Source organism: Onychomys torridus, chromosome 3, assembly GCF_903995425.1.
Source record: "Onychomys torridus chromosome 3, mOncTor1.1, whole genome shotgun sequence".
Lineage (NCBI taxonomy): Eukaryota > Metazoa > Chordata > Mammalia > Rodentia > Cricetidae > Onychomys > Onychomys torridus.
Genome location: NC_050445.1, coordinates 86553801 through 86581542, shown reverse-complemented (window position 1 = coordinate 86581542; position 27742 = coordinate 86553801). Strand labels below are relative to the sequence as shown.

General features: G+C 38.9%; 1 protein-coding gene across 3 annotated transcripts in view; it reads right to left on the bottom strand.

Moving 5' to 3' along the window:
- Tafa1 (TAFA chemokine like family member 1) overlaps positions 1-27742 on the bottom strand; it is a 530212-nt gene that overhangs the window by 191001 nt on the left and 311469 nt on the right. The gene's annotated exons all lie outside the window — the stretch shown is intronic.

The window sequence follows — 27742 nt, the reverse complement described above, 5'->3', positions numbered from 1 at the left end:
TAATTATTAAACCAAGTACACTTAATAACCTTTCAAATTAGATATAATTATTATATCTTTGGGGATTGTTATGTGTATGAAAAGGTATGTCATACATTTTGTAGTATAATATCTGATTTTAAAAAATGGTTACAATGTGGGCATAAACCATTGGAAATGCCTGGAAATCTCAGTCAGTCAGATATTCAAATCAGTTCTAATTCATCTCTTTTAAAGCCAAAAGAGCCACAAACAGCATCATAAGACCAGCATATAATCATAGACATGGAAAATTTGATCTCTGTTTGGATAACTCAATTCTTGCCATTTCTTGGAGTTCAACATAGGCAAGTAATATCATGGGAATATTCAGAGTAGATACTTGGACAACTGGACACTCCCAGATCTGGAAAACAATGTGCCTACTGTTATTATTCTTACTCTTTTTATTCCCCTAACTCTGAATTTAAATAAAAGAGTTGGTAGTAAATTCAACAGCACTGCTCAATTCCCCAACTCTATCAGTCTGGAGGAATGCTAGCTTATTCTGTGAGGAGAAAGGAAAAAACATTCTAAACTTCCTTCTAAATCAAGGAATGTTATTGAAACCTTCAATACAAACATATTCCTTTTTCTGAAATATGAAAAACAACAGTCATATTTGCAATCCTCAGGCTCTGTCCCTCTGTCGACAAGTTACTAAGATCTACTAGTGCAGCAGGGTCAGCACACCATGTCTGGGATGCTAACACCAGACATTTTTGTTTTTGTTATTTTACATTTTGGAATGCTTTTTGAATTTTACAATATTTGAATGTACATAATGAGACCCCTCATGGGGATGAAAGCCAAGTCAAAGGCAAAACACATTTCTGTTTCATCTCTACCACATCCATGTAGCTCAAAGCTAGTTGTATATGCTATTTTTACAATCTTGCCATGAAGCAATTGTTGATGTAATAGTTTCCACATGCATCATGTAAGAGTTCAAAAAGGCTCCTGATTTTGGAGCTTAAAGGTTGTGGGGTTTTTGTATTGAAGAATGCTAATTTTTGTTAATGAGAGATGATTTCTAGATGGCATGGAATACCTTGAGGTTGAAACATTTAGTTGCTGGGATTTGCTTTTCTACCTTTCTTGTTTTCTATCCTTCTTATTATCTAATCCCAAAGTGGTAGGTCTACCATTGACAAGGATCAGTGAATGAATGCACAGCTGAGTATATCATTGACTCATCTTAAACATGTAAACAAGGACATATAGAACATATAAGACTCAGGGCAATAGTTTCAAACACTGGCTTTCAGTGGTGATATTGGTATCACTTGGAAATTTGTTAAAAATACAGGATTAGAGCTACTGAATCAGAGGATTTTTTCTGTTTTTTCAAGACAGGGTTTCTCTGTGTAGCTTTAGTGCCTTTTCTGGATCTTGCTCTGTAGACAAGGCTAGCCTCAAACTCACAGAGATCCGCCTGCCTCTGCCTCTTAAGTGCTGGGATTAAAGGTGTGCACCACCATGTCCAGCTCTGAATCAGAAGATTTTACAGAGTGATCTGTACACACAATATTGCTGAGGGCAATGAGAACTTATTCTGATTTTATATAAAGATTTAGTAAGTAAATATATTTCCACAATAAACTTTTCTATTTTAGGATCTTCTCAACCACATACTCAAGTTTTCTCACAATCTAACAAGTGCAGCAATGAAATAGTTGAAACACACTATGTTCATTGCACCAACCTACCACATAGAGTAGGGATGTTTTCTCTATCTGTCTATCTTAGTGCGTTTGTGTGTGTGCGTGCACTTGTGTGTAGGTGTATATGGAGGCCAGTGGCTGGCATTCAATATTATTTCCAATCATTATCCACCTTAGGTTTTGACACAGGGTCTGTCTGTGCAGGCACCTGGAGATTCTCCCTCCTCTGCACATCCCCCAATACTCATGTTTTCGTTTCTTGCAAACCACCACTGCAATGAGTGTGAGGTGATACCTCACACTATGGCTTTGACTTTTTATCTCCTCGGTGTTGAGTATTGTTGATTCAGTTCAATATGCCCATCATTCATCTGTGTCTTCCCTGGGTAATAGCTTCTCGGGTGTTTTGTCAACTTTTAAATCTTTTCTTTTGTTGTTATAAAGCTGCATAAGTTCCTGGTATCTAGGATCTAATTCTCAAGCATTTTATTTTTTTGCAAATATCTTCTCACATTCTGTAGGTTGCCTTTTAATTTATCAACTTTTTCCCTTTCTTGGAGAAGCACTTAAGCTTGATGTAGTTTCCACCTTCTTCTTTTGACTTTGTTGACTGGCTTTCAGCAAAACTTAGATCTTTCTATCATAGATCTTTCATCTTATTCTATTTAGGAGTATACTTCTAGGTATTATGCTTAGGACTTTATCCATCTTTTTTTAAAAAGAAATTTCACTATATATATTTTATAGCTACATTTCAATAAGTTTTGACACATACTTAATTTGTTTAGCTAGGCAATCAGCTATAGCTACACATGAGAAAGTATAAATAAAATTAAGTACTATCAAATATTTACTTTAAACTCCTTTATAAATTATATAGTATAACTTAAAACATTACTCTATATTTCACAGTGCATCTATTTCTGTTCCTTAAATTACAAAGTCTCTGAAGACTATAAACTGGACTAAATGCTTTTCATTGGAACAGGAAATAAACAACTGGCTACTTAATAAGTGCTTTCTTTATATTTTGATTAAATGCCATATAGTAATACAAACATTTAAAAAATATTTAATGTCTTCCATGATCACAGTTCACAAGAACTTTGCTCCAGTCTACACACTGACCATGGATAAATAGATGCTTTTCTGTGCAGCAGCTGCTGGTGGTGCCATGATGTTTGACCTCACCATTCTGAATCCCCATGATCAAGTCTATGCTCTAGAAGGTGGACAGGCAACACATGATTATAATGCAGATGTGGCCTCATCTGGCTTTGCTCAAGGCTTCCTGGACAACCTTTTCACTTTCTATATCCAGAACTGATGTTGCTTCATCCAGAAGAAACATACGAAACTATCATACAAGTGCACGTGCTGTGATGAGACATTGCTTTTGCTGCCCACCCAACAGCTGAGCTCCTTCGTCTTCTACTCTGCTGTTGTATTTACCATTCTGAGTTGAGTTTTGTATGTGATTAAGATGTGGCCATTTTAAACATTACTTTGTACATGGTTACCCAGTTTTCTCAACACAGATTTTTTTTTTTTAAGAGTCTCTCTTTACTTTGTCTTGGTGCCCTGGCAGAATGCTAGTTAACTATGAATGCTCAGGTTTACCTGTAGGCATTCTACTGTGTTGGTCTATGTAACATAGTAACACATGCCTATAAGCTTTGTTGTATAATACAAATTCTGGCTGCTTCATCCTTACTGTTTAAGATTGCTTTAGCTATTCCAAATATATTGGTTCTGTATGAATCACACCAGTTTCCTAATGATCTCCTAGAAGATGAGTGATCTTGGCTTCAAGTTACTACAATGAATGTGTTTCTTCATCAATTAAGTTGTTTATATAATTTGGAATGAGTGAGGCTTAAGAAACCAGACTATTTTCATCTCTGGGCACAAAAACCTCTTCATAAATGTGTAGCTCAGAGATGTCTCAAATACAGCCACAGGCTGTCTGAATCTCTCCTATTTCCAGCAATACCTACACAAAGTTCTTCCAAAGCTTTGGCATTAACCAATAGCTTGGAATGAGAATGTGTGGCTGGAGTTTGAGACAAATTATAGTAACACTGAAACAGAAACAACCACTGCTGAGGAAAGTTGTTCGTTAAAGCAACAGGGCCTTTACCATAAAGATCTGTAACATAAGGATCCAAGCAAGTTTCCAATATGTTGGTGACCATCACCACCTCCTACAAGGCTTTCCTGTGATAGAACTGATTGTGAACAGTTATACTGGCACAGACAGTCTGTGGAGGAGCGCAGAGAGTGAAAACCAAGACACCACAAATTCAAGATGTACCATTAAGTGTGACTACAATAGAATGTGTTCTGCATCTCCATGGAGACTACAGAGAGGTAATCAGGGTCACAGTGAGCATTATAGGGCTGAGTAACATCATGAAGTTAAGATTTTTCCATTTTGTGTAGCTTGGACCCCATCTGCCTTCCACTTGATTTTCATTTTATTATATTCTGTCAATGTTCTTGTTTTCTGTCAAATCCTCTTCTGGATTTCCGTTTCACTGTTTTCTGCCACTAGGTTCTAATTTCTGGCTCAATTTCATCAGTCTCTGTTCTTCAGAGATACAACAGCTACATATACATTCATTGTGGGTAAGCAATCTATTCTCTAAAATGGATGAATAAAATAGGAGGTATACAGAAAACAGTGTTATCTGTGAGCTGATGTTCAGGCCAAGTGAATTCTAAAGTGAGCTCAACAATATAAAAAATGAATAGATAATGCATGTATGCCTCAAATCTGCCTGCTGGTTTATGCAAGTTCCCGGAAAAGGCTGTAAACAATTTGCAATGCCCCACCAAGGTTGAAACGTTTTTTACTGCCTTTCAGCAAACAGTTGAAATGCTCAGGCTGGTTTCCTGGCCCAGCAGACAGTTTCCCCAGCAATTGCAGCTCAAGGGGTTTCAAAACTGTGTAATCACTGCTTTCCCCAAACACAAATCTGAAACTAAATAGGATCATCAAGAGGAAGAGCGTGTCCTCCTGAAGCTGCGGCAGCAATTGCCCTGCTCAATAAAAATAGCATCTTACCCAACATCAGAAGCAATTTTATGAAATTGGTAATTTCAGCACTCACAAACATCCCAAGCCCGGCACTGGGGAATGTAACTGAGAGAACAGCACAGAATCCCAGTTGATCCCCAAGCAGCTGATTCATGAAAACTCAGCATGGAAAAAAACATAAAAGTCAAAGCTATCATTCCAGTTCAGAAAGATGAGAAATATGTGAGACTCAGTAGCATCAAATGGTGATGCCCTTTTACACCGAAGATTCACAGATCAGAGTCAGGCAAGATGAACCATAAATACACCCTTGTAGGCACTGTTTATTCTGGAAAAAATGTTAACATTCCTCTGATCCTAATTACTCTTTATACTTAGATGCCCATTTAAAAACCCTCCTCATATTATATGACAGGCTGTTGAAACAATTCTCAAGGATTCAGATTGTCTCCAGTTTGTGGGGCATTTGAATCCACTTATTTTCCCTGATAGAAGCTAATCAAGGAGAAAGTATCTACATCTTGCATTAAATATGAGCCACAGAACAGGCTTGCAGAAAAGCCTCCTTCATTATAACAGTCCTATCATTCATCTCAGTTTGGAGATTTCCATGCACTTTGGTTAACTACAAATAAAGGACACTGAACCATGCACAAGTGGTAATAATACTTACCAAAGTACTCTGTTAAGTACTTACTTTTGCCCAGCACTGTGTCAAGGATTTGCATGAGCCTAAGCTCATTTGCAATCTAATGAAGCTATACTACTATTCCCATTTTACTGACAAAGATATATAATCCTAGTGATATTTGCTATTTTGACCTATTTCATGCTGTTAATGATTGTAGAAATTAGCACTTGAATTAAGATTGGCCTAACATCAAAGTTAATAATTAACTCATCTGGTGTCTGCCTAGTTTTACATCCATTTTAATTCTAAGCCTATATAAAATTATTTCTTGCTGAAACTCTGATAGTCCTAAGATTCTAAACTAGTCTTCCTGTTAACACTCAAATATAGCTGGATGAGGTAGCAGTTTGGCAATGAAATCCAGAGCCTAGAGTGTGTAACTTTTTACTTAAAGGCAGATGTTCTTACTCAGCTCTGAACTCTGACAGCTACAATAATGACAGGCCTGACAAGATATGCCCATTTGTATAACAGTGAAGTGGATGTTTCAGGGTTATCCATTCACTTTCTGATATTATAGAACTCATACTTGATACTATTACCTGGGTCAAGATCTAATAGCTGGGTAGGTAATAAGGCCCTAGGAAAGAAGCTACAATTATGTTGCTAAATGGACATAGTATCAAATTGTCCTTTAAATACTTGCCTTTATACCCATAGGTTAGCGCAGTGCTCAACCATCATTAGAGAAGCTTCTTTTTGTAATATATGATGCTTAATATAAACATCTACAACTGGACCAAGTACAGAGAATAAGAGACTACAGAGTACTCAGCCCCAAATGGGAGATCTGTTTCACCTTCCCCTCAAAGCTCAGTGATTATTGTGGAAAATGGATAATAAAGGTTTATAAGAACCAGAAATTGAAAAAATTGCTACTTAACAGTGTTTTCCAGACATGACAGGACCATTGCACCCATGAACTCACAGTGGATGTGGCATGCACAAGACCTGCGTAAGATAATCAAGCCAGATGAAAATCTACCATGAGAGGGCTGCAAAGTCCCAACCCTAGCAGATGAGCTATTGGCAGCTGATGGCTGCTAGAGGAGAAGGATCAGGGTTTTTTGTTTGTTTGTTGGTTTGGGTTTTTTTTTGTTGTTTTTTTTGTTGTTGTTGTTGTTTTAAGAGATGTAGTCCCAAATAAGTTATCTGTGCTCCAGTGAATGGCCCTATACCAATGCACATCGGCAGCACTAACTGGAATCAGTTGAGTAGATGAAGTTGGGAGGGAGAAGTCATGGAGGAGGACCTGGAAAGAGTTGGAAGGAAGTGAGTGAAGAGTCGATTTGGTCAAGAACAAAACCAAACAAACAAGAAACACTGCATACATGCACACAATTATAAAAAGAAGTCTAAAAATAAGGTGAGATGTCCAAACTCAATTATAATGTTTGAGTTTTGTCTCTTAATATTTTTTACCCTTTTAAAAAATCATTTTAAAGGAGAAGATATTTTCTTTTCCCAGAGTTGGAAGGATTGAATAAAACAGTCCCGTGAGTTATCCCTAGCAATCCAATAATGCGGGCTCTTAATTTCTAGTTTCATTTCCTTCTGACATGATCACTCTTTACTTCATGGTGGCAAAATTTGTATGTCCTTTCAAACATGAGATTCTGATATCACAAAGGCCAGAAAGGCAGCACAAAAGACAGACTGAAAGTCAGCCTTCTCATTGACATGCCTAGGCAGATGTGACTGTGCAGGTAATTTGAAGAAAATTCAAGTGCTGGCCTAATGTCACTAATGCATCCAACCACTCTTCCCTCCCAGTTCCTCTGAGTATTATGTTGTATCATTTCTCTTCCAGGCTTGATTTGTAAAAATAATTTCCAATGACACAAAACCAATGCTGCAGCAAGCAGAGCTCATTTGGAAGAAATGCACACACCTGGGAGTTTCAGAGATGCAATGTCAGGCACCCTTCAAATGTTGGTTTTATTCAATGGCAGGATCAGTGAAAAGAAGAATGATTACAGAACAATTTAAAGATAAATCCTAGAAGAATATTTAAAATATATATGCAGGAAACTCGACATTGGTCTAGAAATTTCAGTTCCTTGTTTCACACATGAAAATGAGAAAACAGCACATGCAAGAAAATGGCATTGGGATTTGAGATCGCAGTGAATTTCATGAAGTGTTGTATTTACATTTTCATGGAATTGCTGTTTTCTTGAATTCTCAGACACTCCAACTGGCTCTAAATCCATTTCCTTTTCTATAGCTAAGATCAAATACTACTCAAATCTCTTCCCTGTAAAGAGCCTTTGGCATAGCAGCTCCTAATCTCAGAGAAGTTGGTGAGAATTGGGCAGTGTTCAAGTTACTGCAAGGCATGGTGACTGTGCAAGTTATTAATGCTGTAGCAAGTCATGGCCTTCTAAGTCATAAAAAGAACCCGAGAAGAGCCTTTGAGATTCTTGGAGCATTATGACAGCTTGATTAGCACAACAACAGATCTTGGAATCCCCACTGGCTCCTCTCAGAGTCCACTGACACCAAAGAAGCTCCAAGATTTACCTGGGACCTTGTAGTTCATGAGAGTATTGCAAAGAGGTTAATGGACTTGTCTACATTACGCAGATAGCATGTGAAACATGATGCATGCACAATGAAGAGTGAGAGGCCTTAGTACCATCACCTACAACAGGCACTGCTGATGCCCATGTGCTCCACTGCTGCCAACTTGCTTTACAATCTTCACAACCCTGACCTAATTGCATCATTACAGTAAACTCAGAAAGTAGATGCTATTACCATCCTCAATACATGAGCAGGAAGTCAATAACTAATACAGACTTCAGCTGCGGGTTGGGGGAGGCAGCAACAGCCAAACAGACAACACTGCTCTGAGTCTACACTCCTAACTACAGCACTCCACAGGAAACATGCGTGCTTCTAACAACCTTCCTCCTAAAATCAATGACACTGGCATCTAGTGCCATTAAATGATTTCCCTACAGTCACACAACCAGTTAGTGACATATATGGGATTCAGACCTCACCCCCATGTCCTCTGTTGCAATGGTTCCCAACTTTTGTAATTTGGTGAGAAGTTAGACACAAATACACTCCCTGGGTGTGTCTTGGAGCCAGTGTGGCTCTAACAGCTCAACTATGCTCTTCTCCTGTGAAAGAGTTTCATGGGGGAAAAAAAATCACATTATGCAGGCTACTCTTTGTGAGGAATAGTGATAAAGAGATCATACATGCACAGACAACAGGGAAAATACAACTCAAACTAAGAGTGAGCCTGGGTCTCCCTTTTTCCTAGTAATGAATGAATCATATTTCTTTGCTAATTACTGCATTGGCTCCACTTTATTTCCTCTCTAGTTATAAAATCTGAAAACTTCCTTCCAAAAGAAGTCTATCCAGAGCAATACCAAGACCTGCCCAAAGACCCTGTCAGTCCAAATCCCAGGACAAATTCCATCACATACACATCATCCCCACCAGTAATTCTCAGCCATCCCCAGGGTATGCTGGTCCCTCTGTTGCAAATAGGAAACTTCTTGTTTGTTGAGTGTCATTGTGTTCATTATGCCTTTTGGTGTTTGGGCAGTTCTGATGTTCAATTTTTCAATATATATTGTATTGCATGAAGACTTTTTTGTTAACTATTATCTGTGGTCAGTATTTTTAAAATGGAGAGCATTCATCAGCAAAACAAAACAGGGAAATAACCTCAAAACCTGCCAACAAACAGAGAGCAAGGCAAGACCTGTACAACTCTGGCCAAAGTCAACCATCTAGCTTTATGAAAAGAAAATCTCTCAATTTTTATTATTTAATTCTGTGTATCTCTAAAAAATACAAATTTGGGGTCACAAAAGCTCTTCTAAGAACTGGGGTATGGAAAGGCTTGGAATGGTGGCTCATACCTACAATCCCAATCCCAGGACTAGGAAGGCAGACATAAGAAGGGAATTGGAATGAGGCTGGACGTGGTCGCTCGTGCCTGTATTCTCAGTACTCGGGAGGCAGAATCCAGAGGAGTACAGTGGTTTTGAACCTAGTCTGGGCTATAGAGTAAGGTATTATCTCAAACCAAAACAGAAATATTTTTAAAGCAACAACAAAAACCCACATAGAAGCAGGAAATCTGATAATTACTGACAATAAAAGGAAGCAAAGCTGTAATTCCTGGAGTCTTGGAGACCCAGGTGCCCCTCTGTTGATGTCCCTTTGGGTAGTGGCCTGGTCGGCTCTAACTGTCAACTTGACACAACCTAGAATTGTTTGTGAGAAATCTGCTTGGTCTGTGGTCATGTCTGTTGGAGACTGTCTTGACTGTTGACTGGTGTATAAGGACACAGTTGACTGCGGGTGGCACCAGTCCCTAGGCATGTGGTCTTGAACTACATGAGGAAACTAGCTGGGCATCAGCCTACCATCCAGGCAGCAAGTAACATCCTTTATGGTTCCTGAAATATTTCTTTGGATGTCAAGTTAGTTCCTTTGTCAGAGGGAACAGCACAGCAAGCAAGCAAGCCTGACTTCAAGTTGTTGCTTCAGTGATGGACTGTGACCTGGAATTGCAATCCAAATAAACACTTCCTTCCCTAAAGTTGCTTTTTGTTAGGGTATTTGCCACAACAACAGAAATAAAACCAGAACAAGCTTTTATCAGAAATGCTAAGATGAAAATTATTCTGGGTTACAGTGTGGCTTCCCCTCGTGAACACAACACAGGGGCTCATGTTTAGAGGAGGGCTCCAAACTCAGGTTTCTTTTGTTTCACAGTAAATCCACAGGTTAGCATGCGCCTTATGCCATGCTGCTTCTGAGAACTGCATTTTAAGAAATGAACTCATGTTAATCTCACAGGTTAGAGGAATAAGCAAATGTTTGTATCATCAAGGTCCTCTTACTAGCTGGTGGCTATTTCACTTCCATCCTTTTCAGCTAAGCACAACAGTGTATATTTCAGTTGTGAAAATGGCAGTTTTGATGACTGAAATGATCTAGTTACACAAACAAGGACAGTCACCTCAATACATTTTGGCCAGACAATTGCCGTCCACTGACCTGTAGTTAACCCAGAAGCCTTTGCATCGTTTCTTCCTGAGACTGAGTGCTTTGTTTGGTTTGGTTTGGGTATGACTCCCCTCAGCTTTTCTTTGCATTTGTGTTGGCTCCTATTCCCAGGCTCCTCAATCTGCTCCCTACTTCTGGCCACTTTACCCTATTTATTTCAGTGAATTTTGCACAGCTGGGTAGGTCTGCAGGTGGCAGCTAATGTATTGTACAGGTGGCTGCATAAATCCTGGTTCATTTCATCTGGAGGAGATGCTGTTTCTCCTGGAATATGTTCAGTTCACCAGGATCTGGGCACATGGCCCTGGTCATACATATGAAAGTGGATATTTAAAGTGAAATGATACTTGCCAAATGCCATGAGGATTTTATGTAACAGTTGCTTTTCAAAGCATCTTTTAAGATAAGCAATAGCACATCTTCTCAGAAATTATGATTATGGACCACAGTGGATCCTGACTTTTCTTTGGATAGGGAGGCTCTGCAGTGACTTGGTACTTACAATGGATTTTTAACTGTTGTTTGAATGTTGTCTCTAACTCTATGAACAGGGTTGGGCAATGCAAGTGACTGTTTTAAGTGGAAATGTCAATGAGGTGGAGACCATAGCATTGATGTCTAAGGCTATGAAGATGAAGAGCCAGAGTACTATGCAAAGCCCAGCTCTGAGAAAGACCAGCAGGGTAACCAATGGATTTCTCAGGGATCAGAGGCTTTCTCTGTAGGAGGGAGCTCATTCTCTGTATAAGGGCCTTGTCAAAAGCCTATGGCCAGGAAGGTCATGGACACTAAGGGTGAACCTCCATATTGCTGGTCAAGGTGCTGAGAATAACAGACTCGAGTGTTCAGCCTTGAACATATTGGTCTCCCCAAGGCTCAAGGGAGTTCACATAAGGACTCAGAAGGATATAAGTGCTGGGAAGAGGAATGTGACATACAGTATTACAGGTATCACAGCTGAAGTACTCATGAACTCACAGCAGATGATAGAGCTTCATGGCATCTGCCCACCACTGAACACCAAAATATTCAGTCACAGACCTAAGAGGGGCTCATGGGGCCCAGCTCACTCCTAAGGCAGCTAATAGGAGCCAAGGGCTGCTGGTAGAGAGAAAGCCATTCTCTTTAGTGATATAGCCACTGCTGCTTTCTCATGAACCACTAGATAGCTCCACATCTGTGCCCTTGTAGCTGACCCTGGGTACAGTCAGTAGACCACAAAGTAAATACAAAACCAAAACAAAAGGACATGTAAGTGGGATGGGGACTCAGTGGGAGGAAAAGCTGGTAAGCTTGGATGGGGAATCAGAGATGGTGTACAGATGAGATGTGCAGATGAGGATGTATTATACACATATATGAAGCTGTCAAAGAGTAAATTAATCATCATAAAGAAAAAGAGAAAACAAACAGAAAGATACAAGCTTATTTGTGCATGTTCATGAGTTTGTGTTTACTTGTATGTACATAGATGTGTGTTCATGTGTGTGTGGACAGCATGAGTTCTTATTAGGTGTCTTTCTCTATCACACTCCACCTTATTTTTTGAGTCTGACTCTCAAAATCTAAAACTCATTGATTCAGCTTGACTAGGACCAGTGAGTTCCAGGGATCTGCCCATCTCTACCTCCACATTGCAAGGACAATAGGTTCACGCCATAGTGCCCCCAAGACTTCTTTGCATAGTTTTTGGGGTCTGAGTCCAGGTCTGAATTCAATGCTCATGCAGCATTACTTTACTGGCTGAGCCATCTCCCCAGCCAAAGATTATGAACTTATTGAATGAAGTACAGGTCTAGCATATGTGACAATTTTGAGAGAAACATCACCCAAAAGTCAAAAAATCATACTGGAATATTAATTCTACTTAAATATTGAGCAATAGATAACTGCTATATTATAAAGTATTTTATATTTAAACAACTATTATGGAGTTTGAAGAAAATGCCTATATTTATGGTAAGGTATCTGTAAGACAAGGTCATAAATAAGTTGGACTTTAGACTTCAACTTATTTACTGCAAACACACACACACACACACACACACACACACGCACACACACACACACACTAGAAAATTAGCTTCTTTTGCAGTTAGGCAGAGCTTGATGTAAAACTTAACTGTGTCATTTAAAAATTTTGAAGTTGAAAAGTATTCTATGACTTCTAGAAGAATCCTTGAGCACACTTAGCCATGGAAGAACATTTGTCTTTGGGAATGGATATAGCTGAAATGTCTGGAAACAGGTCTTTATAAAGATAGTAACCAGAGAAAGGAGAAAGTCATTATTCATATTTAGGCTTTTACAGAAAACCTTGGTGACTGCAGTTGGCTATTTCCCTTAAAATATCAGACAACAGTCCTTCTGTGGTTTTCCAAGCCTCTAAGTCCAGATGGAGACTGGAGAGGGATGACAGAGGTAATAAAATTTAGAAGTTTAGGTGAGAAGAGGTGATAAAACAGTAGAAGAGAAAGACAGAAAGAACTTGGTCAGAAGGAGAGGGCAAATGAGCAACATGGCTACTGGTTAGCCAAATACTTAAAAAGCATGGGGCTTATTCAAAAGTCCCAGCATTTTTTAATCCCAAGTTTGTATTTTTATTGCAGGCCTTTCTTGTGGTGATATTTTATTTGTGTTCTAACAAATAAAGCTTGCCTGGGGATCAGAGGACAAAGCCAGCTACTATATTAAACATAGAGGTCAGGCAATGGTAGCACATGCCTTTAATACTAGCATTTGGGAGGCAGAAATCCATCCAGATCTATGTGAGTTCAAGGCCACACTGGGAACAAAGCCAGGTGTGGTGGCACATGCCTTTCATCCCAGCACTAATTAACCATAGAGGTCTGTACAGACAGACAGGAAGTGATAGAGTTGGGCAAAGACAGGAAGTAAGATGGCAGGGTATAGAAAGGAGTATAAAGCTGAGTATACAGGAAATAGTTCTCTTGGGCTGAGGATTTCCTAGTGGTAAGAACTCGTGGCTGGCTTGTTCTTTTCCCCTGATCTTTCAGTTTTCACCCCAATATCTGTCTCCAGGTTTTTTTTTTTATTGTTAATAAGACCATTTAGCAATTCATGTTACACTTTCTTATACATCTAATGATTTCCAAGAAACCAGGGCAATTTTTAAAACTCTTTGGATTAGCAAAATGACCCAGTCAGTAACATGCTTGCTATGAAAACATTCGGACATTGGATCCCCAGTATCCATGTAAAAATCCAGGCACAGCAGTCCACACTTGTAATCTGAGGGCTGAGATGGCAATAGAGAAAAAGAACCCTGATTGCTGTGGCTTGTCGGACAATCAGCCCATCAAATTGGTGATCTCGAGGTTCAGTGAGAGACCATATCTCAAAGAAAGATGGAGAATGAATAAGGGACAGATACAATGTCTTGTTTCCATACATATACATACCATAAACATGCAATTCTAAATAGTTGCTTATTTAAAATATTTATTCACTTATCAACAACTCCACTTCCATATATCCTTTTCTTCACCATTAAGGGAAGTCATGGTTACAAATATCCCAGAGGGGATGTCAATAGGATTATTTATTTTATTGAGGACTTATGATGTACAGGGATAATACACTAAATGTTAAATGAACCCAAAAAGTAGACATTGTGATTATGTCATTATATATGTGATCCCTAGTATATGTGTGACCAAGAAGAACCTAAACAATAATAAGCATGTTATAGAGGACCTTCCTCTATGAGCCAGGCAATGTTCAAACTATTTCTCCAAATTAGATTATGGATAAAGCATAACCCCATGTATTATGAAATGTTTATTCTCTATCTGTCAGAAAAGGGGTCTCAAAGGATATAAGTTAATTGACTTGCCTACATAATACAGCTGGAAGAGGCAGGTCAGAGACCTGGAGCCATCTGGACAACTGAAGTTTGTTGTTCCTCCAGTGAGCAGCAAAGGTAGTAACTTCCAGTCCACTCTATAGGTGATGATTCAGAGGCCAGGCCTTCCCCGATTCTCCCTGCCATATTCTCTCTTCATCCACTTGAGAAGAAGGCACTGTCTATCAGAAGATTCTAGTTCCTACTGAGGACATGCCTGCTCTTGGAACACATGCTATCTCTGTTCAGCCCTAGGTCCTGCCCCAGGGAGTGAAGTCCTCTTCCAACTAGAACGAGAAGAGCCATGCCTTCCATCAGAAGACTAGTTACAGAAGGGAGAGAAATGATTTGAAGCTACAATGGAAATTGGAATGGATCATAGCAGGGAGACACAGACCTGAATGAGAAGGACAGTGGAGGAGCAGGAGAGGTAGCTTTACTGGGACTGAGTTTCAGAATCCAGCAGGAGAACATGGAACTCCAACAAGCCTTGCCAGCAGGATCTACTGCAGAAGACAGAGCGCTCTGGTATCCCCTCCCCCAACTCCTTTCCACCTCCTTCAGGGCCTCTTGCTTGCTGATCCCTCCAAGCATGCTCAGGACTCAGGTAGTGTGTGGCAGCCAGCCCTTTGCTGCTCCAAGGAGAGGAGGAGGAAGAGTGCAACAAGTGGACCCGAAAGGCAGGCAGAGTAAGGAGCCATAAACTCGATCTATTCAAATTACACAAGAAGCCAAAGAGGTTGTCCTGTGGCCACATACCCAATCCTTGTTCTCAAGCTGCCATCGTGGGAAGGATGCCAAAATAGGATTTTAATTGTTATTTATTTAACTTATACTACCATTCAAATGCTTCAGATTTTCCTCAAGAAAGAGAAAAAGGCTGAATTAATATACTGCTACTTCAACTGAAGCGTTTAACAGTGTGATACACACCACACATACACAAACACCCACCCACATGCACAAACACTCACACACTCACAACCTCCCCCCTCCTCCCAATGCACATGAAGTAAAAATTTTACTTAGGTAAGAATCATCCATTTAGAAGAAACACAGTTTCAGTAATATTCTCATTACAAGCTGTATCAAAGTTAGCAACCATTGTAGTCTTACTATGAAAATAACCAATTATTTTTATGATAATGAAGACTTTAAATAGCTCAGCAGGATAAATTAGATCCAAGCCTAGGCTTAGTCAGTTCCTTCCATCTTTGGAATACTAAACTGGAATGAAAGATTCAATCCCTCTAATACAGACACATCTCTTTTGAACCTCAAAGAGAAGAAAACACTTACTCTGTTTTGAGGATGATAAATCAATTTGAGGCTAGGGTTAGGAAAATGTGATTTTTACTGAAGGGACTATGGAAACTAGAAATGAATTTAACTTTGCAAAGTCATTAGTGGTAACAATCATCGACATCAACATTGAGCTTAGTAAGACCAATCTAATAAACATGAGCAATTCACTTGGACATGGTGTGGATACAGCACATAGGGCATTTTTCATGGCCTCATGGCATTGACATTTTGGGGCAGATAATGTTTGTGCTGGGAACCGGGTAGTCCTGGGTTCTATCTATTAGGTGCTAGTAATCTCCTAAACCCTATGCCTCAGTGAAGACAAACATGCCTTTAGCCATTTATATAAAGCTCCTGGCTAAGAGTTATTGTTGTAGAGGTTTGCAGTTACCCTCCTTATGCATACTTGCCTGTGATCATTCACTATGTCTGCTGAATTAGTTCTCCTTTGCATCGTTTTTTAATTCTCTGCATTGAACTTAGGACCACAGATTTGCTGGACAAGCACTGTATCACTGAGCTGTATCCCCAGCCTTCTGTTTACTTTTTAAGAATTATTTGTTTTGACAACATCATACTTGTATATAGTGCACTGTGAAAAACATTCACCTCCCACTACCCTCTCTCATCCCCTCCCGATCCTGATGAACCCTTTCTTCCCAGCTAGGTTCCCCACTGTTCTCAGGATTCCATTCCCAACTCCTTATTTGCAGCTTCTATGTAGGCATTGTAATGATTGCAATAGCCAAAGTATATCCAGAAGATGGTGCCCCATCCTTGAGCTCCCAAAGTCCTTTCAACCCTTCTTCTTGATGTGTCCTGGGGTTAAAGGTCAGGGTAGTGGCTGTGGTGTGGTAGGCATCCTGTTTGGGACTGAGCACTCAGCAGTCACTCATTCTTAGTGCTTTGAGCAGCCAACTGAGAGCCCCCTCTTTGGGCATCATTGCTGAAGATGGAGGAACTAGGACTAAGGCTGAGAGTTGTGCTAGGGAGGTCATGAGCCATGGGTCTTCTGCTGGTATGTTGCCAAGTTGACATGGACTTAAGCCAGCTGCTTAATACTTAGGTTTATAAAAGAGATCTCTGCATTTATTTATTTTTGAGGTGGTATCTCCTTAGGTTGGCCAGGCTTGCTTTCAAAAAATTTGCAATCTTCCTGCCTCAGCTTCTGAAGTAGCAAGAATTACAGGCCAGTGCCACCAGGCCAGGCTCAACAATAACTTAAAAGTCATAGCCAGTAAGATGATTTTATGAAAAGTAGAGGTTATACAGAGGGGTTAGTCTCTCTGTAGGATTAAGCAGTTCCACAGCTACCTCTTATGTGCTCTTCAAATGAACAAAGTTGTTTCCATATTCTTAAAGGAACCTAGAACGCATCAACTACCCTTTGAAAAGCTTATGTTGAGACATAAACGGGGAAGAGGAGGAAACAAAATGCTGTGCTCGGGGCTGTCTGAATCAGAGTAACTCCTTTAAGAAGTGGCCCCTGGAGTTGGAGAGATGGCTCAGAGGTTAAGAGCACTTGCTCCTTTTTTAGAGTACCTAAGTTCAATTCTTAGCACCCATGTGGACTGGCTGACAACTACCTGTAACTCTAGCTCCAAGGGGTCTTCTAGCCTCCATGGGTGTCTGACACAGTGGCATTCACTCTCTTACACACACACACACACACACACAAACACACACACACACACACACAAATAACAATAATAAAACAAATCTTTTGAAAAATAAATGGGTATTTGTTAGTGCTATAGATTCTGTTTCTACCTATGAATTTAAAGTATTAGGTTTCATTTCTTTATTAACAGGAACATTACACAATGCATTTTTTTGAAGATCATCATTCAAAAGGTTTAAATTCAATTACTTTTCAGGCAGTAAGCCTACTTAGAACAGATTACATCCAAATCTTTTAAGCAAGTATGAGGAAAGAACACAGTTTCACATACAACACATTTCTCAAACAGTTTAGGGAAGATACTCATTCCCTTGTATAATTCCTAATGGTGATTAGAAACAAACAGCAAAATAATATTCAAGGAGGAAGAAAAACACAATAAAAAAATCTAAATAGTCTAGTGTTACATGGAAAGGCAGGAGCTGGATCCTAGCCCACACTGTGACAATGCACACTAGGTGACCTATGGTACACCACTCTGCATCTTTGGGAATCAGTCCTTCCCAGTAAGTTAAGGCAATCAACTTGATGACTTTGGAGATCACTTGAACCTCAATGGTTTATGATTCTACAAGTAAATAGCTACTAATGCATCACCTCTTTAAAATGTTTAGCCTTAGTTTCAGCATATAATGACTCAAGGATAGTCAACTATTGTCAGAACTCGTGACATTCAATGCATCCTTAAGCCAGGGTTCTGGGAGGGGAGGCAACCTAGAACAGAATTATTGCTCATATGTAGCCTAAGTAAGAAAGAGCGTTGGTTATAAGAACTAGTTGACAGGAGGAGTGTGTACTGGGGGAGGGTCGGTGTGTGCATAAGCACTCCCTTCCCACTCATGCCCAAGCTTCTGCCACTGTCCATCTTATTTTTTGAGAGAGAGTTCCTGAAGTCCATCATTTGAGTTAGGCTGTCTAGTCATTGAGATCCCAGGGTCTTTTTACCACTGTCCCTCCTCCAACTGTACTTACATGGCTAGCTTTAATGCAGTTGGTGAGGATTTGAACTTAGGTCCTCTTGTTTTTATAGCCCATGTTCTTAACCCTCCACCTCCAGGAACTGTTCCTTAATGCAGCATGCTTTTACAATTTTTACTAATTTATGATTGATAGCATTTCACTTGTGTAGAGGAATTTCTGTAGGATCTACCATAAATTATGATCTATAAATGTATATCTTCTACTATACCTAGAAAACAGCAATCTATCAAGTCATTGGGGTTCTTTTACATAACACCTCCCAGTCAACCATGCCTTACCGCCATCCCCTTTAACTTTCAATATAAAATTATTGATTTCCCAATTAAAGTATATTTAGTTTGACTTTTTTGTCTTATAAGGAACCCACTATGAATAAGATGCATATCTGAAATAACTCATTTCAGTCTGCATTAGTATAATTATGAAACAAAACAGTAATTACTCAGCTTGATTCGTGAGTATTTAATTACAAATGAAAAGGTTAGCAGCTTTTTATCAAACTCACGTTTTCTGAGCCTGTATTGTGCACATATCACTGTCACCTCAAACTGTAAAAATATAGTCAGAAATAATAGATGCATAGGATAAAGTTTCCCTCAATCAAAACAATTTAGAAGCATTCACTTAGTAACTATGTTGCCTTCTTTAGCTTCCTATATTAGAGACATGGACCAACAAGTACCCAAACCACAGAATTCGAGTACTCACATGCAGCTCCATTTCACATACTCATCCAGCTCACATGTCTGTTGCAACTATTGCTTTGTATGTGTCTGACACCAGAGTAGACAGTGAATCACTAGGGCCTAACATGGCTCTGGGGATATATAGGACAGTCAATAAACACTCGTTAAAAATAAGACTCTAAGGAGTGCATTCAAACCACCTCATAGAAGACACAATGTTTTCAGTGTTGCTTTTCATTGTCTGAAAGGAAATATGAAGGAAAAGTAGAAGTGAAAAAGTGGAGACCACCCAGTTAGAATTCTAACAGGCAGGACATTATGAAAAAATCTAAACAACATTAAAAGCACATTCAATGCAACATTTATAACTATAGCAACATGAAGCAGTATTGGTTGTAAAATTTTTCTGTTTCCTTTCCATCTGATGATAGATCCTGAGATCCTTTAGGGCAAGTGAATTTCCTAAGCCACTGTCATTTTATTGAACCACTCTGATTATTTTCAGGAAAGAGCTTCCTGCTGATGGGATGAACCTCCTTCTGCACTCTCCAGGGTACCATCAGGTTGTCAACTTTACAACTCAGGCCATGGCATGCATATTTAAAATAACCCATTTCAACAGAGCATTAGGACAGTTATGCAATGAAATAGTCTTCACTCAACTTAGATTAGTGAATCCCTCATTTAATTACAACAAGAAAGGTTAGAAACTTTTTTTTTTTTTTTATCACAGACACATTCTCTGGGAATTATCTGTCTTTGGAATATAATTAATCATCCTCTGTCATGCTTTCATTACATACAGTGCTCTCCAGAGCCCTGGCTTTCTTCTCTCTACATTCATATTCCTCTGGCCTTCCCCTTCACTGTTACCACAGCCCTCAGGTGAATTTTGTCAATTGCTCAGAAATGACTAGATATTGTTAAATCCATTTGTCAACCCCCATTATCAACTCACAAACACAAAAATCTCTGTATATGCTTAGCCTATTCCATATATATCAGTCCCGGTATTAATGTGGATGGCATCTGTCAATGTTGACAAAAATTGAATTTCAAAACTACTGTAAATAATAAAGCAGTCATAGAGAGACTGTCTCTCTGGAGCAGGAGCTACTCGTAAACATGATTTGCATATTGTGCTTACAGCTGTTTCAACATGAGCTATTTGCTGTGGCTCATTAGAGTGATTTGATTTGTCACGTTCTAGGGTGGTGGGAAGTTTGCATTAAGAACTATTGAAGGGAGTTTTGTGAAATTTTTTAATTTAACAGCAGTCTATATTGGCATAATAATACTAAAGTGCATTCAGGGGTGAGGCTGTAGCTCAGTGGTAGAAAACCTGCCTATAATGCATAAAGACCTGGGTTCAATTCCCAGCCCCATAAAAATAATTCTAATGAAATGAATTGGGTAATGTATCTTTAGGAGAAATTAATAGGGATTCAGTTCATAAGAATCATCATTAATTGAATGCCAAGCCATTGTCTCTGTCTCTGTAAAGCTCCCAAGATATTCTAGGCACAGTCCAGTTGAAGTCGGAGAGCTGCTTGCCTTGCTGAAGTCAAGAGGGGAGGAGATGATGAACTTGCTCCAAGACTGTGCATGGTAGAATCAAAAATGCACTCACTGATCTGATTACCACCTTCTGTGGAATGGATTTAATTTAATATCTGCAGGCTTCCTATTACTGCCTTCTGACCAGATATCAGCAAACCTCATTGCTCATTGGGACTGGCAAAGGGCACACAGGTTGAATTCTGTGAATTCAGCTACTCTGTTGTTTTTTTAAGTTATAATTTGCTTTTTAATAATTTCTGGGAAGCAATACCCCATGATTTGTTATTAATGGGAAACATTTTTCATCTAAGGCGAATCCCTTTAATATTGTCTTATGATTTTTGTGATCTCTTTTTTCCTAATTATGCTGGCATGCACATAGTATAATCTGTATTTGTATAACCATCCTAAAACTCAAGAATAAGACTCGGGAGTTTGTCAAGATTTAGCTGACTTCAAACTGTGGAATGATTATGGAATGAAAATCCCCATAAATACCAATGGTCTCTAAATGCTGGAGCTTTTACTGTTTTTTAGCTGAAGGAGGTAGGAGGAGCTTTGCTAGCCAAAGGTCATATATTTAAAAAGAAAATTTGAAATTTCAATACAAATAGAGGTGCAAGACCCTGCAATGCTGAATTGAAAAACAGAAGTCATTGTCAAATTCACAATTAAAGTACCACTATAAGTAAAAAGTATCCCAGTTATTGACTGGTGGCCAGCAAAACTAGTATGAGAGAGTGTGTATGGGTATGTATGTACAGGAATACACATGTATGAATACTGAAGAGTGATGCTTTCTTTTTCAAAAAACAGCCTTATCAAGAGAAAACATTGCCAAACATTTGTACCTGGGTGTGTGATCGACAACAATTTGTGAAATATTAATGGCAGGTGAATCTAAAGGAGGCTGAAGAAATGAGAGGATTGACTAGGCATTACTGCCATGGCTCTTCCATAATTCCACTGCAAAGCAGCAGATATCAATTTGCTTCCTGAATAAGTATCCAAATAAAGCCTCACTCTGAACACACAACTGTGTCCTCCATGGACAGGAACAGGTGTTCCTGTTTGAATTTTATAAAGGGAAAGAACATTTGTGACTTACTCGTATGTCAAGTATTGCCTTCTAATTGGGTCAGGTGTTCAATCCTGAGGGTTGGTCTCCTCCTAACTACCTTTCACAGGCTGTCATAGGAAAAACAACAATTAAACACCCAAAGGAACAACAGTCCTCAAGCCTTGAAAAACAAACAAGGAGGACAGGAGGCACTTTAGCCCCACATGAGGCACCAGGCAGATGTGGTGGAATTGCTGCTTTGCTTAATGCCCAGGGAGAGGATTCCTCTTACGGGTCTCTGCTTGAGTCAAAAGTAAAGGCACATTTATCATTTCTTCAGGCTAATATTAATAGCCTAATTTTCAAAAGGAAACATCCTATTGCCCCACTGGGATCTGGCAGGAGTGGGAAAGTCCAGACAAAGACCACAACCTCTTCACAGTGAGCATGTAGGCAAGACTGCACAGTTAGGGACAAGTACAGTAAGGGCTGCAGTGTGCTTAATCTTTTCATGAAAGTTGTATACAGATATCCAGGTTCTTTACTGCAAAGGGCATACAATTGAGGAGCAGCATTCATATAAAAATATCTTCACTAGTTTGATAATTCTTTCCTACTTCATTATAACTTTTTCTACTTAAGCATGTGTGATTTACATATTATTTGAACAAGCTTTATGGAAGATGGCATTAAGGTGTTTTATTTTAAGAAACTCCTCGTGGTAGAATAATTTTCTAATAAGTAAAGGTAAAGGCAGGTTTTAAGGAAGGTCTGTTGAACACTGTGCTTTGAACTAGCCACATTTGTGCTGCAGAACAGGGCAGCAAACACACACAACAACACACAGCAGGAGACTATCAGCAAGGGGTTTCCAAAGTAGAATATGCAGGGAAGACTCAGAATGATTCTCTTTCATGTATGTTTGTTCAGTTTCAATTTGGCATAATGCTTTAAGGAATGAGAATACCTTAAGCACATGATAATCATCAGAAGTTTCAAGCACACAGCACTTGAGAGGACACACACACACACACACACACACACACACACACACACACACACCACATGAACAATAAGGCAAAGTTTCAAAGATATATATATATATATATATATATATCAAAGTCTTATAGTATTAACAATGACTTCTCCACAATAGAAACATTACTTATTTCAAACACAAATCCAGTGATCACACCAGAACTGAATTTTTTTTTGTTTTTTGTTTGTTTGTTTGTTTTTCAAGACATGGTTTCTCTGTGTAGCTTTGTGCCTTTTCCAAGAACTCACTTGGTAGCCCAGTCCGGCCTCGAACTCACAGAGATCCTCCTGGCTCTGCCTCCCGAGTGCTGGGATTAAAGGCGTGCACCACCACAGCCCGGCACCAGAACTGAATTTTAAAATAAGATTTGAGAAACCATAATGAACACAAACGACTTCAACACTCAAAACTATAAATCTGAAGGGAGCCAAGAAACACAATGCAGAGAGAAACAGTGCAACTTAGTGATGGCATCACACACATAATTTCTACACATTTAGAATGGTTTCTGGTGAAGTAGTCAAATACACGGTAATAGTTCCCCTGTTTAAAATAATTCCATGTTGGTTTGGTTAGGCTTGTTGATGCTGTGTCTCACTATGCGGACCAAGATGATCTCAAATCTATGATCCTCCTGTCTCACACTCTCAAGTGCTGAGGTTACAGATGTTTATTGCCACAACTAGCTCAAATGTTTTATTGAAAAATATTCAGAATATATTCATTGATACTGATCTCTAGTGAAGACCTTGGCTTCTCAGCATAAAAACAAAAACTTTCTCAAGTCTCCATGAAAGCTAGAAAGAAAGTAAAGTAGGACATTTACTTGTGGGTGCAGGAAAAATCTGAGAACAATATAGTCTGTTTTCCTCAGAGGAAGACAGCAATTTTATAATAATTAGCATATAACAATGTCTTTGAATTCTTCATTTCTCTGACAAAAATGTATATACTCCATGATGTCCAATGGTAACTTTTATGTGATTTCTATGCACGTCTCAATAATTTTTGTTGCTAAATAAATCATACACTAACTTTGAAGATTTCCTGTAGCAAGAGGTATCTTTTTTCCAATTTGAGCCATATGGGCTGGCTGTAGCCTTGGCTTTCAGGAAAACAAACTTCTTCCCACTAATGTGAGAGAGAATCTGTAATGCCGGGGGTGGCTGAAACTCCCATCTTGCCAGGCTAATATTGAGGGCATGAAGTATGAAAACTAAGAGAAAAACCTGAGTCATGTCATAATTCGAGGAACAGATTGAATCTCCTTTAAAGCTGAAAACTCTTGATGGCTTCCATTTTTGTGGGCTAATAAATTTCCTTGTACATTTCCACCATTGCTAACAAAGACTCTGGTAGGAAAACCATCCCAAAGAGAACAGTTATTTGCCTAAAGCCATGGGAGAATTGTAGCATCCAGGGAAACTTGTCTTTGGGTGTTCTACTGTGAACATCTGAGCTTCTTCTTTTCCACATTTGCATAACATATTCTTAGGAGCACGCTTTTGTCCTTAAGTAGAGAGGGGTTCAAATCTTTCTTTGCCACTTGGAGATGTGGTAGATCCCACATGAGTATTAAATGAGATAATTTAGGCTGAGTGACTTGGTTTTAGTGGTAGTCAGTAAATAATAATCATTGTTATGGCTTATTTTTTCCTTTTGCCTTCTAAATGATTGGTTTGTATACTAGTTTTTGCTTTCAAGTTTATATTATTAACTACATTCAGTGTATGTCCTGAGAAGGGACTTCATACTTGAGTTGTACACCAAGGGTGTAGGGGTGAGCAAAACAAGCAGAACAAATCCTCCATTTGCACAGATCTTATTGTGATGGGGAAACTGAGTCACAAAACAACCTTCCATGAATGCTAAGAATTTATTGAGATTTATTGAGATGATGAAGCTAGGCTGTGGAGTTCAGCTTGAGGGGAGAGGGGAGGCCTGAAGCAGAGAATCTATTGGAGCGTAGATAGGGCAAACTGTTGGAAGACTGGGAAAAGTGAACTGTGGCCCACAGTTTCCCTTTAATTTAGTATGAGTCCCATCCAGATGAGACTGATGTGCTAAGTCAAGAACAAAGTGTGTTCAAACATTTCAGTCCTCTTCAACTCTTTAGCCTGTAATGTTAAGCAAATGTGTAGAGGGCACACAGTAGAAGTAGTTTTACAAGAACATGGAGGCCAATTTTTAGTATATTAAAAAAAATAGTTGAAATGTGACAAATCCTCACATCTGGTAATTTAGAATACTAACATACCAGCTCACATGTACATGCATGCAGATACCACTGCTGAAAGCAGTGACCGAGGAGACACCCAACCCTACATTTGTAACACTGAATCATCAGACTTAGAGCTTCTCTTGTACCATTCTGACAGGAATGAAAGTATTATAAAGAAACAGTTATGACCCTCCCCTTTGGCTATTAGACTATTGAAACAATGGACACTCCAAAATTGAAATTTCTTCAGAAAACTCATATTAGGAAAAGAAAAAATGCTGAAGGCTGAGATCAGCCAGAATGGGTAGGAAACTTCTGGAAAGAAAATTACAACTTGCCAGATGACTACACAATAGAGACTGAAGCCAAGATAATGATGGGCCAATGGTGGATGAGACTACAGCTTAGCTAGGGCATCTGCCTAATCTTGACCCTCTTGTCAAGATCCCTAACATAGACATGCTGAACGGGTACTGGAGCTCTTGGTTCCTATTCTCAAATGTGGCAATGTTTTCTCTATCATTTTGTCTCTTTAAATGGTTTTTGGAGGATTGATGGCTGAGCCTGGCTTGTTAGGCTGTCAATGTCCAGAATTGTATCTTAATAAAACCAGCAATATCCACATACTTGGATATTATCCTTCAAGATCATTTGAACTAGCAATAAGATACTACCCAAAAGATTTCAAATTTTCTGTCATGTCTTTGATTTTGTATCCCATGATTGTGCAAATATTTCTGATCTAAGTTAACAAAAATATTTTCAAACTTTTGAATAATGACTTACAGATGAACATTTTAGTTGTTTCTCTCATCATTTTATCATAAAATGGTCTTAGGAAACGTAGACAGACAATCTAGAGTTTGAAACCATGACTATGTTTATTGATGTGTCCTTGGCAATGTGTTAACCTAGTAGTTATTCATTATCTCAGTTACACACAATTAGCATTTATGTAGAAATCAAACTCCACAGATGTGATGTTAAAGATCTTTCCAAAGTCACACAAATAGACATGATACAGGTCCTTGTTTGATCCAAAGACCACTTAAAAAAAATCACTGCAGAACTATGTCTTGTATTCAAAAGAGAGAAAAGGGGTATTTTTTATTTTTACTGTTTTACCATAAAGAAATAGTAAATATTTGAGTAAATATATATTTTTAGCCTAATAGAATAATTTCATAATGTATGAATGAAGCCAAACATATGTTAGCTTATTAATATGTATAATTTTGCTTTTATGTACCAATTAAAATTCAATTAATATCAATAAAAAGTGTTCAGAAAAAGGAAGGTAAATATTTGGAATTGAATGATTAAAATATGTTAATTAAGTCAAAATTAGTCTTGGAGCAAACTGGAAATGAAATTGCTGCTGTGATACAAACACTAGAGAAAGATTCATTCCACCCCACCCCACAGCTGCCTACTACATGTTCAGCACAAAGGATAGCAGCCCCATTGCTGTCTTAGACCAGTGGTTCTCAATGTGTAGACTGCCACCTCCACAGCAGTGGCATATTTGATATTCTGCAAATCAGATATTTACATTACAATTCATACCAGTAGCAAAATTACAATTATGATGTAGCAATGAAAATAGTTTTATGGTTAAGGGTCTCCACCACATAAAGAGCTGTTTTAAGGGGTCACAGCATTAGGAAGGATGAGAACCACTGCCTTAGACACCGACATGGAGACAACTGGATGCTGTGTTTAAAACTTTCACACAGAAAAACTACAGAGACAAATTTTCATCCATTGAGGTCTGGTTCAACCCAAAGGTTGGACTCCTCAATGAATTTACATGAGACAAAATTTAAACTATAGAGTCAAAATATACATTTGACAGCATGCAACTTTTTAAACCCTAATAAATTTATCTGGGGTCAGAGAATAGAACAGCCACTAGACAGACATAGAGATCAGAAAATGGTGGCACTCACACCTTTAATCCTAGCCTTCTGGAGGCAGAGATCCATCCAGATCTCTGTGAGTTTAAAGCTACACTGGAGACAGCCAGACATGGTGACTCACACCTTTAATCCCACAAAGTGAGCCTTTAATCCCAGGAAGTAATGGCAGAAAGCAGAAAGGTATATAAGGCATGAAAACAAGGAACTAGCTGGTTAAGCTTTTAGACTTTTGAGCAGCACAGTTCAGCTGAGAGGCTTCCACTCTGAGAAAACAGGATCAGCTGAGGAATTGGCAAGGTGGGGTGGCTGTGGCTTGTTCTACTTCTCTGATCATCCAGCATTAACCCTGATAACTGGCTTCAGGTTTGATTTTATTAATAAAACCTGTTAAGATTCCTGTCACACAGAAACATATACACACACATGCTCAACTGCACAAAATGCACCCATGCCCACACAAAACTGGTAGTTTGAAGGTTTTTTTAAAAGTGTTTATGCATGTGTGGAAATTAAATTCAAGCAAACTCTCTGGGGTGAGATACAAGTCTTGAATGCTTCAAAGTTAATAGCACTCTGATAATTACTGTCATTTAATTAAGTTTTTGCAAGGTCAAACCTGCAGAGAGACTTGTTATTTCCCTTTAGGCACTAAGCCCACTGAAAGAATAAGCCCACATAGAAGGAGGAAATGCGAAGGCAAAAGATGAGCACATTAAAGAATCACTACAGAGTAAGTGCCAACGAAGATGTTCCCTCCCTGAATAATTTCCAAACACTACTCAATGAACAGAGGCTTCCCTTCATTCACTGGGTCTTCTCTGGAATCTGAAGCTCCCTAGATTATATTTTCTGTGTAAGAATTGCATCAAACATTTAACTCATCCAATTTCTCAATTGCATATTTTCCCAATTTCTTCTCTCTTTTCCAGTCATTAAATGACTTTAGTTATTGATTTAAAACTTTAAAGC